We start from the raw sequence: 22940 nt of genomic DNA on the forward strand, positions 1-22940 counted from the left end.
ATTTTTATGCATTAAGTGAGTTTTCAATGCATTTATGTGCATAATATAAATTTGAACTACATGCACATGCTCCGGTGCATATAAATTTGTTGATAAATCAAATCTTTGGTCCTTGGGTGCATGCTTAGGTCCCATGCATGAAATGGGAATGAATGTCCAGCACCACCCCGCCGTCACTCGACCGCAAACATTGAGACACCTGGTTTTTAAATTCTAGTAAATCCAAAACTCTTCTAAAATTCATGAAACTTGGCATGCTATCATGGAGCGGCATCAACATGTCGTGGTAAAGTTTTTGTCCCATTTGGCGCAAGTTCGGGTATATGCTTCTCACAAACCAGAGCTTCTCACAACAAGCATGTTGGTTTCGGTAGGGAACGCCCCAACTTCGGGGGTGAAACGATATCCGTTGCCTCTTATTGCTTTCAAATTTTTTCTTGTGTCAACATAGTACAACAGGAGTGTGGTTTTATTTTTTGTGATTTTTCGGGGTTCGTTTGGACATTTTTATGCATTAAGTGAGTTTTCAATGCATTTATGCGCATAATTCAAATTTGAACTACATGCACATGCTCCGGTGCATATAAATTGGTTGAAAAATCAAATCTTTGGTCCTTGGTGCATGCTTTGGTCCCATGGAAGAAATGGGAATGAATGTCAAGCACCGTGCCACTGTCACTTGGCCGCAAACATTGAGATACCTGGTTTTTAAATTCTAGTAAATCCAGAACTCGTTTGAAGTTCATGAAACTTTGCATGCTATCATGGAGCGGCATCAACATGCCGTGGTAAAGTTTTTGTCCCATTTGGGGTAGGTTTGTGTATATGCTTCTCTCAAACCAGAGCTTCTCACAACAAGCATGATGGTTTCAGATAGAACACCCATATGCAAAGTGAGACCATGATTTGTGCATCTCTTGAACACAAATGGTTCTTTTGGATGACCCGTGTGAATCACTAGCGGGGCGGCGCAGTACTATTCGATTTGACAGCGGGCGGCGCAGTTCCTAATACGGCATTAATGCAGACGAGCGAGAGGGTAGCGGTTCCCGAAATGTTGAACGACCAATGATGCATCCTCCTTCAATTAGCATCGTGTTAATGCATGAGGGGGGTAATGGGAGGACCGGGAAAAGAGGCAACACGATGCGAATGTAACACAGTTTGCACTCATATAAAGGCGCCCCTCCATTCCAATGCATCTACCACATCATACGCACCTAAGCATTTGCCTAAGATCCTACACTAATAAGCGCAAAAGTGCCCACTCCAAACCAATGCCGGCGATTCCCGCGAGCAGCCAGCGGCTGTGCCAGATGGTCCACGATGCCGGCCTGCCGCATGGCATCGTGGATCATCTCCATATGGTGTTGGCGACCGGCTGGTGGATGGCCGCCATCGACGCCAGCTACATCTCTCAGTTGGACCAGATGATCATTTGCAACACCAACATGTTCAGCATCGTCAAGAAGCTCGCAGACGACATCGCCTTACTCCTCCATCCCGCACGCTCGGGCTCCTCATTGCCTGCCACCCTAATCGGCCTCCATGGTCGGAACCTCTTGGAAGCACTAGTGGCCCTGCGACTCCCCGCCGACGCCACGAAGAATGTCCAACTGGAGGTTGCGCTCGCCGTGAGGCGCCTCACCCTGCAAGAAACCGTCGACCTACACATCCATGTGTATGAACGAATCATGTACATAGCTATCTACAAGGCCAGTGAGGATGCTACGACATTGGCCTTCTTCAACCGGCTGGAAGCCTTGGATGCCTTAGTTCAGAAGCACCTTGACCTCGCCACACAAGCCGCCGCTCCTTAGTCGCCGGTCGGTGGCCCAGCCGGCGCACTAAGTTAAGGAGGAGGAGGAGGAGGTCGTACGTTGATGGATGCATCTTTCCTCTTGCCTCCTATAACCACCATTGTGATTGCATCATCGTGGCCTTAATTCTTATTTCGCTATTGCATTCTTGTTCCAGTCAATATAGACATGTGCGATCCCTTTGCTCAATACAGACATGTCTGTTCCAGTCTTATTTTGATTGGCTTGAATGAAGGTCTATCCCGCCGTTAGGCGCTGCAGCGCACTCTGCTCGTCGTTAGGCGCCGCGGTGCGCTCTGCTCGTGTCCGTTGGCACGCTCTGCTTGCATCCGTTGGCACACTCTGCTCGCGTCTATCGGCGCGCTCGGCTTGTGGATAGCTTTTCCATGCGTGGTCAATTGTATATAAACACTATTCTGCTCACGGGATCAGAATAATATTCTGATCACAAAATGAACTTCCCGAGTAACGCGCCTGACCTTCCCGTGTGCTAGGTTGAACTTCAGCTAAAAGGTGTCCACATGGGGCTTGCTATATACCGTTGGAAAGCTATGGACACCAGTATCATGAACCAAGTTAAATTTTTGGCAAAATGTAAGGAGTTTAAGAGCAGTTTTGAAAACCGTTTTTTCTTGATACAAAAAATGTGAATCGTATTTTCGATCGCATCTTTAAACCGTTTATCGAACTGCGGCAAATAATATGGCGTTGGAAAGCTGCTGCAAAACTGCTCCTTCCACATGTTGAAAGTTTTCTCTAATTCCATACGGTTAAAGAGTAATTCGGAAAATCGTAGAATTTCGCAAACGGAACACCCGAGTTCGTACTTTCAATGCCATTTCTAAACGGCTAATCCAATTGAGGCAAATAATATGGCGTTGGAAAGCTTATGAAAATGCCCTACTTTTTCATGTTAAAAGTTTTTTCTAATTTTGAACGGTATAAAAGTAATTTAGAAAACGGTACAAGTTCCACCGAGTTTGTATTTTCAAGCTAATTTTTTAACCGTATGTCCAAATGCAGCAAATGATATGGCATTAGAAATCTTGAAGAAATGTGAAACTATTTTGTATATATTGTTTCTCCTAATTCATTACGGTTTTATGTTAGTTTTGAAAATGGATAAAAACGTATTTTTGCCATAATTTCTACAAACTTTATCGGAATGGGGCAAATAATATACCACTGAAAAGCTACAGAAAATTCGAAACTTGTTCATGTTGATGGTTTTCTCTGATTCCTAGCCGTTTTTAAGTAATTTCAAAAACAGAGAGATCATGTGTTCTGCCTTTATCGCGAAACAGATTCTTCAAAAATGCACCGCGTGAAGAACCTGAACTTCTCGGCGCGTGTACCTGAACTTCACTCTGTTTTTCACGTGATTTTTTTGCTCGTAGGTCTCCATCCACTGCTCGTAACTCTCCATCCACTCACCGGAATTGAGAAAGTGATATACCAGTGGAAAGCTGCTGTAAGCACATAACTTTCCCGTATTGATCGTTTTTCATACTCGCGATGATTTTAAAAGTTTTTCATTTGAAATTCATTCAGCATAGTAGTTGAACTTCATGTTATTTTCACGTTGAACTTCTGTGACGTATTTTCGTTTGTAATTTTCTCATCCATTCGTTAGTGTTACACAAATGCTACTCCTTTTGTACAAACCCCTCTCACAATAATTTTTTTAACTTTCTCCGACCAAGGACTTGAAAGTTACACAAATGATATTCCTGTAGTTTTGAGGTAAATTAGAAAATGGCGAGATCATGATTTCTGCGTTCATCGCGAACGTAAATGCACTGCGTGAAGTAGTTGAACTTCTGGGGCATGTCTGTTTGAACTTCACTCTGTTTTTGAACGTGTTGTTTTTTGATGTGCTGTTTTTTTCACTGCGTGAAGTAGTTGAACTTCTGGGACATGCCTGTTTGAACTTCACTCTGTTTCACTTTATTGTATTTTTCTTATATGAAATACACACCGTGTAGTACGTGAACTTCTGGTTGTTATCAATTTTGAACTTCTCTCTGGTTTGAGAGAATTATTTTAAAACACAAAAAACAACATTTTTATGTATTTTGGACATCTACATACATGGTGAACCTCTCTCACAAGAATTTTTTGAACTTTTCCTCGCCGAGCACTTGAACTTCTAGCAACCATTTTTTCCGTTTATGAGTTGTTTTTAAAAGTGCAAAAAATGGCGTTGTGTTTTTTATTTTTTGAACGGGTAAATCCTAGGTTTTAATAAACTCCGAACTTCTGTGTTATTTCAATTTGAACTTCACCTTTTTATATTTTGATTAAAGAATTGTATTCGATTTTTATATGACAAAAATCGAGCATGGAAATACAAGGTGAACCTATCTCGCAAGGATTTTTGAACCTCCCAGATAGAGCACTTGAACTTCTTTCAACAAACCTTTTAGGCTTTTCTTTTTCTATACTTTTTATTCTCACCTGAAATGCATTCCTTGCAGTAGTTGAACTTCTCGTTTTTTCACCTTGAATTTCTGTCACGTACTTTTGTTCAACCTCTCTCATAAGAATTTTTGAACTTTCTCGGGCCGAGCACTTGAACTTCTAGGAACAAAAATTTTAGCCTTTGCTTTTTTATTCTTTTTTAATACAAAATGCATACCGTGTAGCATGTGAACTTCTGGCAGTTATCATTCTGAACTTCTGAGATCATGCGTTCTGCCTTCATCGCAAAAACAAAGTCTCCGAATATGCAGTGCATGAAGAGATTGAACTTCTGGAGCAGTTCTGTTTGAACTCCCCAACCACTTACCGGAATTGAGCAAATGATATACCGATGGAAAGCTGTTGAAAACATGCAAATTTCCTGTGTTGATAGCTTTTTCATACTCGCGAAGTTTGAACTTGTAGTTTTTCTAAAAAAATGGGGAAAATCTTTTTAAAACTTTTTTTGTGTTTCCTATTTTTAATTTGAACTTCTTGGTTTTGTTCTTTACTAATGAGAAAAAATGAGTATTTTATATACTTCGAAATTCTCTGTTAATTTAATTTGAACTTCTTAGTTTTATTCTTAAGTAACGAGGAAAGTCGAGTTTTTTTAACTTATTTGTTTTAAAATTTTGAACTTGTTGGTTTTATTTTTTAATAATGTGCAAAATTCGAATTTTTTAGAGACATCGAACTTCACCATTTTTAAAATTTGAACTTCTTAGTTTTATTGGTTAGTAACGAGGAAAATGCTTTTTTATATTAGCAATGATACGACGCCGTTATTTTATTTCGAACTTCTAATTTTTATTGAAACGACCACGTCTCATTGGTCCTTCAACTCCATCTTTCCGGCCATCAAACAAATGTGATTCTTGCATGTTTGCTATAGCTATGAATAACAATTCAAGCTAAGCACATGGGAAGGAAGGTCATACGTGCCCTTGTATGCCTACTGATCTTCTTTGTCGTTGATCTCTCTTCAATTTGTAGTTGTATCAGGCAGCCTGTAGAGTTAACACAACACTCCCACCTCCTGTCTATCGTTGCCCGTCTCCGCTCAGTGCCGTCGTGACCTCCCTGGCCCCCTTGCACCACTACTCCCTCTCACACTCTGGATGTGCGAGCGGCAGGCCTTGGCCTCCATAGCGTAAAGGCACATGTCGACTTGTTCGCAACAATGGAAAGGCTGCATGCGTACAGCAGCCGTTAGCACAAGTTGATCAGATCGTGTAGCTCCTTGAGTGTAGCTGAGTTTGGTCCAGCTTGATACCTCGAGGGTTATCCATGCAACCTAACAACTGATGAGAATTGGAGGAAACTGAGAAAAAACAGATTTGGCAAACAGCTCGGTGGTTTTGCAAAAGCCTGGAAAACTACTGTTTTCAGATACTAAAATATTCATCGCCCCCACATCGGAATACCGAGGTTTTGTAATACTACAGTTTCAGAGAAGCTATGCTATCAAACTTGGCCTGGATGTTTTATGTTGGTACTTCAGGCAAACGAAACCACCTGCTCCTTTGAATTCCTTGGTCAGCGGGATAACACAACGGACATCGACGGGCATCCATGCTCATCTTTTTTCTAGTTTTTGGTGAAGTTCGACTTGGTCTGCAGGAGAAGCACGAAGGGGATCAACGATGGCTGAGCCGGAAGGAGACTGTTCCTTCCTTTTTACATAATTCCACACGGGACAATCATGAAGAAGACGCTAAGAACTCTTCTACCTGCTGTAGTTGACCTGCGAGTAGAGTACGAATTGAACTTCAGTTAAACTTTTTTTTGGCTGCCGACGATGACGACGCGGCCGCCGGTGATGAACTGCTTGTGTGATGTACCATTGTTTTGCGTCTCAATCCAGCCGCAGTTCTTGTCGCTTGTGCCGTAGTGAAGGATGAGCAGAGGGGAACGAGGAGCATGTCTCGTGGCTTTGTTTTTTGCAGGTGCTGCCATGAGAGACCAGCGGTGTGGCTGGTGACCACGGAATCCCACAGGCCGGCGACGCGGGTGGTGGGGCAGGGCCTTGGAGGACGGCAGCACGGGTGGTGGGGCGGGACCTTGGATGCCGGCAGCAAGACTGCTTGCAGAGGGATCCCGGAGTCCTGTGCCTTGCGTGGTTGCGGCGGGATCCTGGAGTTTGGAGTCGTGTGAGGTTGCGGCGAGATCCCGGAGTCCGGTGCCATGTGTGGTTGCGGCGGGATCCCGGATGCTGGCATGGTTGCGAGCTGCCGAGTATGTCCGCCGGTGTTGGATGCTGGCCATGGCAGCGGGAGAAGATGGTGGGTGGTCGCGGAGGTTGGATAAGGTGGTGGTTGGTTGCGGTGGCAGTGGATCCGATGGGGTCATCGGGGGACATCTGTGGTGAGGGCAGCCGCCGCCAATTGGGGAAGAAGGTCGCCGGCTCTGCGGAAGGGCGGGGCAGGGATGGGATCTAGATTTGGGTGGGGGTGGGTCGAGTTCAGGAACGTCTGGTCAGCCCCTTATAGGGCCAGCTGTGATCAAAATACTTATTCTAATCCGGGGATTAGAATAGTGCTACTATATATATGTACATACATATATATATATATATATGGTTGCTCGTAGTTGAGGTGATCGTGGAGTGCTCTGCTTGCTTCCCTTCGCGCGCGCTCTGCCAATGGTTGGGCGTGTGCATGATCAAGTCAGGGGCCCCGTATGCATGCAGTTGCACCGCGCACGTTGCCACACGATGCAGTTACGTGCGGCACGCTGGAGTTACGCGCTACAAATTAGAACTGCCATCAAGGCCTGCCGATATTCCTGGCCATCCGGCTTCCCTTTTAATTCCCATGGCCATTATAACCTTAATCTCTTCAACCTTTCGATCGCGCCCACAACACAACAAGGATACCCACGACGATACATAGAGAGGGGATGTCTGGCGGCGCTCCAATGGAGTTCGGGGAGCATAGAGTGGAGACCCAGGAAAGGGAGATGGATCTCTCGGTGGTGTAAACCATCGACCCGGCCGTGGTGGACGACTACATCAACTACATTGAGCAGTTGCTTGCTGGAGACAAGTACAAGGTGGTCGGCATCGACCTCCAGTACACCGCCGGTCATCCCGGCATAGATCAGAAGGTTGTCGTCGCCCATTTGTGTGTGCGCCATCATGTCCTCATCTACCACTACTGCATGGCCATAGAGCCTTGCGACCATTTCAATAGGTTTGTCAACAACACTGACTACAAGTTCGCCACGATGGATACCACAAACGATGTAAAAGCGCTCAGTGTTACGGGCTTGTCCTGCAAGAACATTGTCAAAATCGGTGACCACAACACGGTTTGGGGGAGCACGAAGAAGGACTCCCTGGTCAAACTCGTGGCCATCATCAACCCCTACTACGAAAAGATGAAGCAGGATGCCCAGAGAACAAGTCCCGTATCCTGGCACGGGGCCTGGATGCGGCAACTGGATGAACCTCACCTCGGGTTTGCGTCCAAGAGCGTGTACACATGCTACGAGATGCACATGTGGATCGTTGACATGAGGAAGTGCCTCGTTACCCAAATCGACGAGCCCGGATCGAGCCACAAGCACAGCAAGCAGCGCCACAAGAAGTAGATGATGATCAGATGATCGTTTATGCTAGTTAATCATGAATGTAATATATAATTTACTTTATTTGTGTGTGGAAATGTCATGTGTGTAGTAGCCACCTATGTAATTATGAATGTAATAGTTTACTTTGGTGTGCAAATGCCATGGTTGTAGTAGCCACCTATGTAAGTGGATGTTTAATTTAGTTATGCAAGCAAGTCCTTATGTGTGTGTCTGTGTATATATATATATATATATGTTGTTGTTCTGTATGCAATCCCATCGCACAACACACACATCTTATTAGCAGCAACCGTCTGTGTTCTTGTCGGTCTTCGGACACATTTCTGATTACAGACATGTTTGCCGCGTATCACACACATCTTGTTAAGTTGAACCGTTTCTGTTCTCATGTCTCAACGCAAACAGTTCATCCGAGTGAACCGCATGCCATATATCGCACACACCTTTGATCACGCTGACCGTTTCTTTTGTGTTGCCTAACCACAAACAGTTCATCCGAGTGAATCGTATGCTGTGTATCGCACACGCCTCCATCTGGCTGCCTATTTGTTTTGTTCCTCCTCATTGCAAAAAGTTTGAACTAAACCGTATGCCCTTCATCGCACACGCAACTAAAACTTGAACCGTGTTTGATGCATCCGTCATCGCAATCATTTTACACATTTTTGACGGTTTTCATACAGCACCGTTTGCGATTATGGCATCACACACAGTTTCTCGAAGGGTCTCTGCTCGTAGTGTCGCGTTAGCAGCATCCTGCAGTAGTGCATATTTGACGAAAGTTTGGACACACACCCCTCATAAACTGGAGGAACTCACTTGAAGGATCGTGGTTCCGAGAGGGAACAATGCATGTTTGATGACGAACAGGAGATAGCTTCCTCTTACGGCCTTCAATTTTTTCTATGTTTAACGTGCACTACTACAACTGTACTATGAAAATTTGGAAAATTCTAGCGGTCATTTGACTTTTTAAAGACATTTAAGTGTTTTTCTAGCCATTTAATGACTGTAATTCAAATTTGAGCTACATCTACATGGAACGACTAACCATAACGGTCTGAAAAATCATATTTGTGTACTATTGTGCGAGTTAATTCCATGGGCAGTAAAATAGAAGGAATTTTCAAACATATTGGTCTCACAACATGGGCACATGCATGGAGTGCCATGGCATTTTAATTCCAAAAAATTAAAAAATGGTCAGAAAAACATGAAACCTTGCTTGATGTAATGTCATGCCACCAAGATGATGTAGTAAAAAAATTGGCCTGTATGACGAAAGTTTGGACACACACCCCTCACAAACCGGAGCAACTCACTAGAAGGTTCGTGGTTCTGAGAGGGAACGATGCATGTTTGATGACGAACGGGAGATAGCTTCCTCTTACGGCCTTCAAAAGTTTTTCTACGTTTAACATGCACTAATACAACTGTCATGTGAAAATTTGGAAAATTTCAGGGGTCATTTGACCTTTTAAAGACATTTATGTGATTTTCTAGCCATTTCATGGCTGTAATTCAAATTTGAACTACATCTACATGCAACGGCTAACCATAACGGTTGGAAAAATTATACTTTTGTGTACTTGTGTGCAAGTTAAAAAATCATTAGATGATGTAAATATCTGGTGTTCAAAAAAGAAAATGTAAAGATCTGGCAAGACAACCGGCCCCCACATGAGTGGCACTCTATCTCGCGGCTCGAGGTTTGGTAGGTGAGTGGCGGGGATCATTAACCAGACACGGTTCTGCATTGGAAACCATCAGCTATTAGGTTCACACATGGATTTTGGCTATTATGTTCACACACGGATTTTGCTACGAAAATCATGTGTAATTCAAACTATAGTACGTGTAAATTCTGGTGACCAGCATGTGTACTGTCCCCGTCGATCTAGATTCCGGCAGACAATAAATACTACCTTGCTCATGTCATCCCACCTGCATTTTCATCTACATCCTCCCCTCGCTCGCCCTCTCTCTCTCTCTCTCTCTCAAATTTCTGCCATGGCGCCGCCGGTCTGCCCACACACCGATGAGGAGTTGCCGCACCCTGAGGACACTCACTCGATTAGTAGCGACGAGGAACCCTACACACCGCCTGACGAGGTTGCGCCGGACACCCCAGCTTTGGATTGGCTTTGGGGCTAGTACAATCTTTGTCTGTGGAAGTCACTGCCGCCGGCTGAGAAAGCCAGGCAAGTGGCATTCAAGAAGGAGATGGCGGAGGAGGAAGCTAGGTACCAGGTGGCCTGTGAAGCCGATAAGCTCCAGCGTGCCACCGACGAGGAGCTCCGTTGGGCGCCCAAAGAAATGGCAAGATCGGCCATGAGCGTCCGCCAGTAAGAGGCAGATCGGTATGTGTAGCACTGCGAGGCGGAGGAGGCGCAGTACTGCCTCCACACTGGGAAGACGCCGCGCACCAGGGAGCTGCTGGCGAGGGGCTGCCAAAATACTGGCCCCAGGAGGGGTTATTAGTTTTAGTATTGTTTATTTTCACATATATAGAATGTAAAGCATATATACACACATTGAAACACAACATATAAGAATGGAAAATAGAGTACACACATTGAAAACAGAGCAATAAACATAGCAATACTATGATTGCTGTGAATACATAGCTATCCACGTCGAAATGACTTTTCAAAATAAAACGTGTCCATGAGACGATGACCATCAACCCTTGCTTACGGTAGCTCTTGTCTCTTCCTACACTCGTGCAGGCATTCATCCAAGCGGTCGACATGCTCGCGGTACATCCGGAGCGCGATCTCAAGCACCAAGTTGGATATTTCATCGGAGATCACCTGCTCGAGGATGTGACGGCCATGTTCCTCCACTACGCCCAGGTGCATACTTGGTCCAAGGAGGCGGTCGAGCCTATGGACGAGTGCATTGGCATCCAGCAGGCCACGGACAAGGCGAACGACGGCACCATGCAAACGGCGCGGCGGGCGTCCGGTGCAAGTACGATGCGGCCGTCATCTGGTGCAAGTATGATGTTGAGGGCCTCTTCCCACTCCTAGCAAGGAATGGGGGTACTGACCAGACGTGTACCCAGCTATGACGTCGTGTCGACAGCAGGCAAGCGTTGATGGATCCGCTCTTGCTGTGCAGTGCACCACGCCTCTCGCTCTGCGGCGCTCCAACGGCCTAATCATGAATAGTTCATCCGAGTGAACCGCATGCCATACATCGCACACACCTTCATCTGGTTGCCCGTTTCTTTTGAGTTGCCTAATCACAAACAGTTCATCCGAGTGAACCGTATGCTGTATATCCCACACCTTCATCTGGCTGCCCGTTTCTTTTGTGTTGCCTAATCACAAACAGTTCATCCGAGTGAACCGTATGATGTATATCGCACACACCTTCATCTGGTTGCCCGTTTCTTTTGTTCCTCCTCATTGCAAACATTTAATTGAGCTGAACCGTATGCCATGTATCGCACACACAACTAAAATCTGAACCGTGTTTGACGCATCCTCCATCACAAATGTTTTGCACCTTTTTTGAAGGTTTTTTACACCACCGTTTGCAATTATGGCATCGCACACAGTTTCGTCGAAGGGTCTCTGATCGTAGTGTCGCGTTAGCAGCAACCTGTAGTAGTGCACGTTCTTGTCTTTGTTTCTCCGATAGAAATCTTGGGGCACTCTTTGAGGTTCTTTGTGTTGGATTGAGTATTATGAAGCTGAAATTGTTTGATTAATATCGCATAATCAACTCAGGGATACTCGCGGTGACATTGGAGTATCCAGGTGACATTAGAGTTGGTTGATGTGTATCATATGGTGTTATTTTAGTACTAACTCTTGGTTAGATTGATCGAAAAGAATAGCTTTGTGTTATTTTAGTACGAACTCTAGGATAGATTGATCTGAAAGAATAGCTTTGAGGTGGTTTCGTACCCTTCAAACAATTTCTTCTTATGTTCTCCGCTGGATAAGAACTTTGGAGAGATTCTTCATCGCACGTGAGGGATGGTTATATGATCCAATTATATTAGCACTGTTGCGAGATTGCACTTGTGAAAGTACGGACACTAGGCCTCATTTTCAAGCATTGCAATATCGTTTGTGCTCCATTTTATCAATTGCTACCTTGCTGTTTTTTATTGTTGCTATTACAAAAATCAATATCTACTATCATTACTACACTTTTATCACCATCTCTTCACCGAACTAGTGCACCTATACAAATTACCATTGTATTTGGTGTGTTGGGGACATGAGAGACTCTTTGTTATTTGGTTGCAGGGTTGTTTGAGAGAGGCTATCTTCATCCTACACCTCCCACAAATTGATAAACCTTAGGTGATCCACTTGAGGGAAATTTGCTACTGTCCTACAAAACTCTGCGCTTGGAGGCCCAACATGAGTCTACAATAACAAGTTGTGTAGTAGATGATTTGTTTTTAAGGGATGATTTGTGTTGTTTTGTAGGCGCATGTATATGATTTTGTTTAAAAAGTAGTCCATCTAGCATTGTGTTGTGGTTCATTTTTCTTGACCATGCGGTTCGCTTTCATCGTCCTTGTAAACATCCCTTTTCGAGCAGTACAATGTGTTTGTGCATGCAGAAAAAACGAAAAACAAATACAAAACTATGTAGTCCACTCTCTTAGTCCATGCGGTCCACTTCATGGGCTATGCACATAAAAAATATTATGTATGAGAAGACGACAAAAAGTCATGTCGTTCACTTTCGGTAGCGTTGCTATTCAGTAACTCCCAAAAAGTGAAGTGCAGAAAATTGTTATGGAAACACAAAAAATATAATGCGGTTCACTTCACGATAGTGTTGCGGTTCACTTGTACCCGATGTGAAGCGCACTCCACTTCCTCGTCTTGGAAAATTTATGTCTGACTAAAAACGATCAAGTTCAATTGCCCGTCTGCTGTAGTGTGGGTTTAAGTCTGAAGCCGTGCGGTTTTCTGCGGATGAAGTTCACTCGTCAACTTGGGTGTCGCAAAAAACAGTGTCTGCATTTCGGTAATTTTAAAACTGCTCTTAAACCGTAAAGACTTAGAGAGAGTGTTCTACATGAAAAAGTTGTGTCTCGTTGATATCTTTCCAATGGTGTATCATTTGGATCATTCCGAGAAACGGTTTGTAAAAACTTGTGAAAACCGGCCGCTGCCACTCGTCTCGGACGCACCTCTTTCAAAAATAATTTAAAATCATAAGGAATCTCAAAAAAATATACATATGAAAGTTGCGCCTCGTCCGTAGCTCTCCAACAGCGTATCAGATGCCTCGTTTTGACAAATGGTTAAAAAATTGGAGCGAAAACCGTACCAAAAATTTAAAAAACAGAATTGAGCGATTTAGTAAATTTGAAACTGCTCTTGAACTGTAATGAATTAGAGAAAGTAATATATATGAAAAAGTTTTTTTCATGGTAATATGTGTCTCATTCATATCATAATGAGGAAAGTAGAAGTCACAGAAAGACCGACATGACAAAACTGAAAAGATAGCAGAACTTCTCTGAGCTTGACACCAACATCCATCACCTGCCTCGGGCACCACCACAGAAGCCATCCAAGAAAAGAATGATGAATCACCTCCTCGCCCGAGGTTAACGTGGCTCCATCGCTGATATGCAGCATCGCGGACCTCCAAGGTGGCTCACCAAAAGTGAAGCCCTTGTCGTTGAATGAATCAGACCGGGACAACACCTTGGACACACCATCGAACTCCAAATTTGGCACCACAATACAACTAAGAAACCGAAGGAGGAAACGATACATGTGACGTCGATGCAGAACACAATCTGCATCCACTCCTGGACTACCTCCCAAGCGCCACGCTGGCGCTAGAGCAAACACCGTCGCAACGGCGGAGCCCGAGGACACATGTCCACCGCGAGTATGCCGCCGCCTCCACCTCCACGGCATCCTTGCTTAAACAGTCTGGTTGTCAAATTCATCCCCAACCATACAACCGATGGCCTCGTTAGGGATGAATCTGAAGAATTTTTACTCAGCGTCGTGATCATCGCCGCCAAAGCAAAGACCATGAATAGTCGCAAAACCTATACTACGAAGAAGTAGAAATGATTCACATGCCTGGATCCCATGACCCCCCTCACCATCGACGACCGAGATCGCTGGCGGAGGGGAGCCGTCGGAGGACGGCGTTGGAAGACTGGCCTCTCCTGGCGGTGGCTAGGGTTATAGCCGCCAGGGAACCCTTTCTTCGTATGGCTATTTGAGATGATTTCTGCTTTATATATATACATTTGGGCTATTCTGTGTTGCGTAACATAATATTCGAGTGGTTACCCTACTTGAACTGATGAATTCGAGTGGTTAGACTGATGAATTCGAGCGGTTGAACTGATGCTTTCATTTTCCGTTGAAAATCGTCTTCTTTAGTTCAATTTCTTACAAAAAAATTGTCGAAACGAGGCATGTAACATATTTTTGGAGAACTCTTGACATCTACATTACAATCATATAATTTGTTTTTGCAAAAAAGTTACGGTTTAAGATCAGTTTTGAAAAAAACCAGTTTTTTCAAAACCAAAAACATAAATCGTATTTTGGACTTAATTTTCAAACGGTTTGTCGGAATTAAGCAAATAAGATGGCGTTGGAAAGCCGATCAAAATCCTCTTCTTCCATATATCTAATGTTTTTTCAAATTCTATACGATTTAAAAGTAATTTGGAAAACGGTGAAATTTTAGGCGAAACTTATTTTCACGTTTTTTGCAAATGGTTTGTCGGATTGACGCAAATGATACGGCGTTGGAAAGATATTAAAAATGCCCAACTTTTTCATATAGAAATGTTTTCCTAATTCCTTACAGTTTAAACTCGAATTCAAATACGGTCAAATTTGATTTCGAATGCGATTTTTTAAAAAGGTTTGTCGAAATGGGGCAAATAATATACCATTGGATAGCTATCGAAAATGCGAAACTTAGTCATGTTGAATGTTTTCTCTACTTCGCAACCGTTTAAGAGTAATGTTGAATAAGGTGAAACCCATCGTGTTGTTTTTTCCTGTCTAAAAAACAGAGCACTCGTACTAATCTATGTTTGTGTTTGTACCGAGGTATTTTTCACATAGTAGTTTTGAATAGGTGATTCCGGTTGTGCTATTTTTTTCAGTTTCAGAAACATAGAACTCAAACTGATCTCCGTATGGGTTTGTGCTGAATGTGTGCTTTCACAGACTCGACTTTACTATGTTTTTCGTTAGAGTTTTTGCTCGTAACTTTTCAATGGTTTAATATATTATTGTCCCCGAACTTGCATGGTTTATATCGTTGAACTAAATGATATTTTTTTCATTAGTTTACTGCCAAATTTTTATCACTTGAGAAAGTCATTAATAGTTTACTTACTAGACAGTAACACCTGAACTCCTCACACAATAATACATGAACTACTAGGGACATAAATTTTCAACGAGTACTTAAAATAATAAAACATTACACAAATAGAAGCACTAAACAGTGAACGTAAAAATAACTCCCACATCCATCATATACTAGGAGCTTCCACTTGAATTGGAAATTTGCTTAGCTCTCACAAATTAATAACACTTGGCCACAAAAAGCCTGAGAAATGTTTTTTCCTCGAAACACACAACACAATTTTAAAATGCATCAGTACACGCTGACATTTTCAGTTTTTAGAAGCAATCAAGCATGCTAAATAGTACTCACGTACTTATTGGAACCACACATATCCTAAAATAGTAATCATGTACTTACTAGTACAGATCAAATTTTCCACTTGGGAAATTAAGCTCTGGAAAACATACTAAACTCTCATTTCTACAGTTTTCAGTTCACATGTGCAACATGAAAGGAAGAAGTAACTGACTGTCAATAGCACTCAGCGGCATATTATTCAACATGACAAAATGCAACATTCAACATTAGATGGGAACTTGGAAGGGGCATAGTTCTTTACTCGGGCGACACATAGTGCTCAACTTGGATTGAGGAGCCTGACGTGCGCTCAGGAGGTTCCGCACCTGCATAATTACCACAAGGGAATTACGGCCATGTAACACCCACAATGCGGCTATATCTCCCACGTGTCGGGGCACGACTTAGAGGCATAGCCACATGGTAGGCTTGTCGCAAGAGGGGTAATCTTCACACATCCCATGTACTGAATAAGAAAGGATAAAGAGTTGGATTACAATCGCCACTTCACACAAATACAAGTTAAACATACAACATCCAAAATACAATCAAGGTCTGACTATGGAACCAAAATAAAAGAAGACAACCCCAAATGCTAGATCCCCCATCGTCCCAACTGGGCTCCACTACTGATCAACAGGAAATGAAACAAAACAACAATCAGAATCTTCATCGAGCGCCCACTTGAGCTTGTTTGCGCCACCTGCACTAGTATCATCGGCACCTGCAACTGTTTGGAAGTATCTGTGAGTCACGAGGACTCAGCAATCTCACACCCGCGAGATCAAGACTATTTAAGCTTATGGGTAGGATAGGGTAATGAGGTGGAGCTGCAACATGCACTAAGCATATATGGTGGCTATCATACGCAAATGAGAGCGAGAAGAGTAGCAACACAACGGTCAGGAACTAGAAGTGATCAAGAAGTGATCCTGAAAGCTACTTACATTCAAGCATAACAAAAGACTATGTTCACTTCCCGGACTCCGCCGAGAAGAGACCATCATGGTTACACACGCGGTTGATGCATTTTAATTAAGTCAAGTGTCAAATTATCTACAACCGGACATTAACAAATTCCCATCTGCCACATAACCGCGGGCACGGCTTTCGAAAGTTACAACCCTGCAGGGGTGTCCCAACTTAGCCCATCACAAGCTCTCACGGTCAACGAAGGATATTCCTTCTCCTGGAAAGACCCGATCAGACTCGGAATCCCGGTTACAAGACATTTCGACAATAAAACTAGACCAACAAGACCACCCGATGCGCCAACATCCCGATAGGAGCTGCACATATCTCGTTCTCAGAGCAACACCGAATGAGACATCCTACGAGTAAAACCAAACCTCAAGTTTCCCTGAGGTGGCCCCGCAGTCTACTCGATTCTAACCAACACTTAGAGAAGCACTGGCCCGGGGGGGTTAAAATAAAGATGACCCTCGGGAGCGTGACTCCCAAGGGAAAAGTAGGTGGTTGTGAGGCAAATGGTAAAACCAAGGTTGGGCCTTGCTAGAGGAGTTTTATTCAAAGCGAACTGTCAAGGGGTCCCCATAACACCCAACCGTGTAAGGAACGCAAAAAAGAAGGAACATAACACAGGTATGAGGGAAACTAGGGCGGCAAGAGTGGAACAAAACACCAGGAATAAGGTCGAGCCTTCCACCCTTTACCAAGTATATAGATGCATTAATTAAATAAGAGATAATAATGATATCCCAACAAATCTATGTTCCAACATGGAACAAACTTCAACTTCACCTGCAACTAGCAACGCTATAAGAGGGGCTGAGCAAAGCGGTAACTTAGCCAAAGAATGGTTTGCTAGGAAAGGTGGGTTAGAGGTTTGACATGGCAATGTGGGAGGCATGATATAGCAAGTGGTAGGTAGCGCGACACAAAAACAAAGCGAGCAACTAGCAAGCAAAGATAGAAGTGATTTCGAGGGTATGGTCATCTTGCCTGAGATCCTGCAAGGAAGAAGAATGAGTCCAGGAAGAAGACAAACGGACGAAGTCGAACGAATCCTCACAACTCCGGAACAAAACCGAAGCTAACGAGAGAAGCAACCTGGAAAGAAGCAAACAACATAGTAAACAACCATCACATAAACATGGCATGATGCACAACCAAGTATGATGCATGTACGGTTAAATATGCATGGCATGGCAAAGTGCACAAGCAAAACTACAAGTTAAGTGGAGCTCAATATGCAACGAGTTGCATATTGATGGAACACCACATGACTTATTTAGTTCTCTCCTATTTATGTACTCAACAATATTAAATGTTGGTTAGCATGGCAAGAGGTGAAGCATATAAAAACTACCTATCTAGGCCAGTTTAAATGAGGCCGGATATAACAAACAACAAATCCGGAAGATCCCCATGTGCAATATTTGAATTTGGTACTGTTCTGCCGTAAACACAATTTTAGAGTTATTAAACATGCAATATGAATGCACCAAGTTAAACTAGGCATTTTTATACCCCATTTACATGTAAAGTTTATTTGAAATGGAGCTACGGTTATTAAGTTATGAAATAAATCATTTTAGCATGGCAATATGGCAAAACAAAGCAAACAACAAGTTTAAACATTTTTAACATGCATGAAAGTGGCATATTATTAATATACACATAATTCTAAGCATTTTTCATATATGTAGTTTTTACGTATGATGCACGGTTTGTGAGTTATTAAATGAATCAAGTAAGAGGGCTTTTCTGCAAAACTGGCAATTAGGGATAATTAGCTAAAATCGAAGATGCTAAGAAACATACACGGGCTGAATCCGCTGGCCCAACAACGGGGAAAAGAAAAGAAAGACAGAAACATGAGGCGCTGGGGGCTGCTCACCCATGTGCTTTGGCCCAAGGCGGTGGAAGCAGCAGGCCGGCGTACCTGGTTGTGATCTGGCGATCAACTGCACCCGGGTCAAAGAAGACGATTGGGAGCGGGGTCAAACGAGCTCCTCTACTCGAACAAAGCAGAGGCACAGCGCGACTGTGGGGCTGCGGGCACAGGGAGAAAGTATACGGAATTTTGCATATTTCGGTGCGGTCAATTGTTTTTAATCCCGAAATATCGATTCCCATTCAAACTATTTTGAAAAGTAATTTATATAAATATAAAATCCAAATAAGTGTCCACGCATAAAAATCAATGGAATTTAAAATCTTGTAATGCAATTTTTTTGAAACTAATGCCCGGTTTGATGTGTTTTAAAAATGTACAGCCCATTTCTGGGCAAAATGAATGAAACTCTCCTCATCTTTAAAGATTTGCAGCCCAGCAGGGCTGATAAAGCAAGTAGGCCTCGTTTGCGTATTTCTTAAAAAAAATAGAACTGGGCTAGCCATTTTCAGCAAGAAAAAAAGACAACTGGGCTCATGATGTGGTAAACATAAATAAAACCATGGCTAGACAGGCCACAGCGCCCGCACAGCCCCGTTGTTACCCTGATCAGTCGCTAAAACTAGTATAAATAACAACTGCTTGTTCCTCAAAAAAAATTGCACGACTTGCTGTGTCCCTGGTGTCAGCCGCTCGTAGTGTAATTCTCTTGTTTATTGACTATGTTGAAAATGGCATGAGCCCCAGATGTCCAACCATTGGGAGGAACCATAGTTTTGGGCTTGTAATATAGATGCACTTGCTTGCGTACTGCCATGACGGTGGTGGGTCCCTACTGTCATCCTCTCCACGTACAGTCATCCTCTTGGTTGTTGACGACGTTGACAACATAAGAGGGCAGCGCACCGCGCACGGCGAGAGAACCAAGGCCGCAAGGCGGAGGATGACGGCAAGGCCTCGGATGGAACGAAGAGGAGCTGTGGAAGATGCGCTAGTCCAGTCACGGGCAGAGGGGAGTACGAGGGTTGACTAGCTTGGGTGCGGGTGCGTGTTGGGGCTGATGTCGCCGGAAATAACAGGACGTGTGGGGGAATAGAGGGAGGGACTAGCCAACGTTGGAGGGTACGTACGGTAGAGCGGCTTAGGCGTAGCCAGCCATGGGAGGCGGGAGCAGGCGGAGCTGACGGGGTGGTTTGGTTTGGGTGGCTGGAGGAAGAAGAAGACAAGAGATAGAAGATACATGACAGATGTTGGATGTCAATCGAACAGCTGGTAGGTAGAATCGTTTGTTGACTGGCTAGTAAGTCGACACCACCTTGGATAGGCTATTTCCGTGCGGGTCCCAAATGTCAGAATCCAAATCTGTCATGGTCATGTAGCCTTTCCTATGAAAATTTACAGCCATTTGATGTGCTAGTTCCAAATAAGTTTGTGGGTGCTGGTGGGGGCTAATCACTTGGCTTCTGTAATGCACAGTGAGCTCAAGCAACCGGCGAGAGTGATGTTATTTCCCTTGGTTGGGATTTGTTAGTTCTTACAATATTTCACTCTAAATTAAACGACTAGCAAGCCATTTTCCTTGCTTCAAATAAAATATGACAGTCACAGGCGAGTTGAAAAGGGAAAGAACATCTAACTCCAGCTTACAAACTGTAGAAAAGCATGAGGGTTAATGGTTCATCCGATTTACAAAAAAACAGGTTGAAAAGTGCAACAACATCTAACTCCAGCACTATTTTCGGCAGTCACAGTCAAATGTGTCGGGGTGTGGGGTTCTGGCAAACCCTTAAGGTTCGAAAACTTGGGTGCGCGCGAAGTCTTTCCCTCCAACCGATCTACGCTCTAGCTCGCTAAGATCTTGCGGACAAACTCGACGAACTCACAACACAGAAGGACACGGGGTTTATACTGGTTCGGGTCACTGTTGTGGTGTAATACCCTACTCCAATGTGGTGGTGGTGGATTGCCTCTTGGGCTGATGATGAACAATAGAAGGGAAGAACGGCCTCCTGAGGTTGAGGCGTTCTTGAGCTCGGTGAGCTTGTGTGTACTAGGTGGTCTCTCTTCCTCTCGCTCAGATCAGGTTCTCCCCCATTGTGGTGGCTAGTCCTATTTATAGAGGCCCTGGTCCTCTTCCCAAATATCGAGCGGGAAGGGAGCCAACAATGGCGGGCTAATTTGAAGTGGGGCAGCTAGTAAAAGCTATCCTGACAAAAGTAGTCTTTGCCAACACAAAGTTGTGGTGGTGACGCTATTCTGGGCTCCATGGTGACCTCCGTCTTGTAGTCCATGGTCTTGGTCTTGTTGCACCGAAATGGCAACCTTTGCCCGAGGCCTCGGTACTCTGCGGCTGCGCTTGCCCCCTTTGCACCAAAGAGGAAACAAGGACGCTGTGCACGCTAGCGCCCTCTTGGCGCCCGCCTGGTGTCGATCGTCACGGCTCACGTCACGAGAGCCTCGTGAGGTTCGCCTCGCCTTGATATCTCCGCTCCTCATGAGCCTGCCTAGCTAGGCCACTCCAGAGGAGGTCCTGCATCGTCCGCCTTGCGAGGCTTGGCCCCTCGCGATGGTCTTGGATGCTTTGTTGGTGTAGATGGGCCGTACGACCTGCTGGCTCAGCCACGCCACGGGCCGCAGCCAGGCAAGTCTGGGGACCCCCTTTCCCAGACACCGACAGTAGCCCCCGGGGCCAAGTGCGTGCGGGCTTGCCTTCGCGGCGAAGCCAAGGGTCAAGTTCGGAGCACCGCGGGCCCCAAAAGCCTGCGGCCTCGGTTGACGGGTGGCGGTGTTGATTGGACGTGGGCATCTCTGCTTCCCCATGTTGCCTTGACGACTGCATGACTTGACAAGTCCCGGCGACATGCAAGGGAAACCATCATTACATGTGATCATGGGAGACGCTGGTTGGCCTTCACCTGCTATAAACAGGGAGGGGCGGAGCCCCCGTTGCCCATCTCTTCCTTGCTTGCTTCCTCCTTCTTGCTCCACTGCTTGCTCCAATGGCGCCCATCAGAAGGTTCTCTGCCGAGGAGAAGGGGAAAGCCCCCGGGGATGCCCCGGAGCCACTCCCGCCAAAGAAGAGGTCGATCCATCACCGTGACGAGGCGGCGTTGCAGGTGGTGGCGAGGCCTTTGTGCGAGCGGCCCCCACCGCGGTAGGCTCGGGAGGACGAAGTTGTAGGCTCGAGAGGACGAAGTGGCGAGCAGTCTCACCCGCGCTGCACCCGGGGTCGCCGCGCCACGGCGACACGAGCCGTCCACGTCGCGGACTCCTCGCGCGAGCTAGTGCTGTGGGCGCCGACGCCTCCGAACTCCTGGATCCGCTTCCCACGGTTCTTCTCCGACGTGATACCGCCGAGGGAGCCTCTCTAGTCCTGGCTGCAGCATGCCGATTGTGGCGCTCCGGCAATCAGAGCAAAGATCGAAGCGGTCCCCATTGGCAAAATCTTCATGACTCGAGGCTGGGATGAGATTGCACAGATCTGTCGCGCGAGGGGTGCCCTCGCGATCCACTTAGAGTACGACGGCGCCTCCACGCTTGTCTTCAAGGTCTTTGATGCCGAGGGCCGCTGCCTGGAGTGCTGCTCTGGAGAAGAGCGCGAGGCCGATGCGCGCTCCGCCCGCGACTACTCCAGTAGCAGCAGCCCTTGGGAGTCCAGCAGTTCTCCTGAGCTCTATGAGACTTCGGAGATGAGCGACGACAGCTACGTCCCCCCGGGCTCTCATCGTGCCCGGGGCAAGAATGCGGTATCCAGCCTCCGCCGCTGCTGATCTGGATGGGGTTGGCGCCGGCCTCCCGTGGCCCACTGTTGATGATGGCGTCTGCCACGGGAGGATGCAGATAGCATCCCCCTTAGCATCAGCTTTTGTTTCCTACGAAGAATCATGAATCACCCCGTGGGGGCATGTAAGGATCTGCAATGCCTTTGTACTTATTTTCCTTGTTATGAAGATTTGACGAACACGCGTCCCGTTAAGGCTCGGCCTCCCCTTTCTTTACTCGCGATAGCTGGTTGCTCTACGCTGACGGGTCCCTGTCCCAAGGCAGCTACAGCCATCGCTGGTATGCCAGGTCGCGAGGCTGTGGTCAAGGCCAGGAGGTGCGTGGCCCGAGGTCCAGTAAGAGCCCCTGAGGCGCGATGCTCCGGAGCTCCCCCTTAGCACCCAAGCGGCCATGGAAAGGGAAGAAAGGAAGAAGACTCGGTCGCAACGGGGTTGCGGCATGGTGTGAGCGACTATTAGGCCCAAATATTTTGCCGATCCAAGGGCGAGACTTATCTTGATGTCTTCGCGGTGATTCCCGATGTTGCGCTAGGGCTGCGCGCCAACTTACATGACATAGCTAGGCCGACCCGTGCGAGTTTTGCTTCTCCCGAGCTCCTCTTAATTCTCTACGTCCTCAGGTCCCGGCCCCCGAGCGAGCTCAGCCGCCGCTGGTATGCCAGGTCGCGATGCCGTGGTCAAGGCCAGGGGGTGAGGGATGGAGAGCCAGTAAGAGCTCCTGAGTTGCGATGCTCAGGAGCCCCCCTTTTA

The sequence above is a fragment of the Triticum dicoccoides genome, chromosome 6A (genome assembly GCF_002162155.2).
Source record: "Triticum dicoccoides isolate Atlit2015 ecotype Zavitan chromosome 6A, WEW_v2.0, whole genome shotgun sequence".
Taxonomy (NCBI): Eukaryota; Viridiplantae; Streptophyta; class Magnoliopsida; order Poales; family Poaceae; genus Triticum; species Triticum dicoccoides.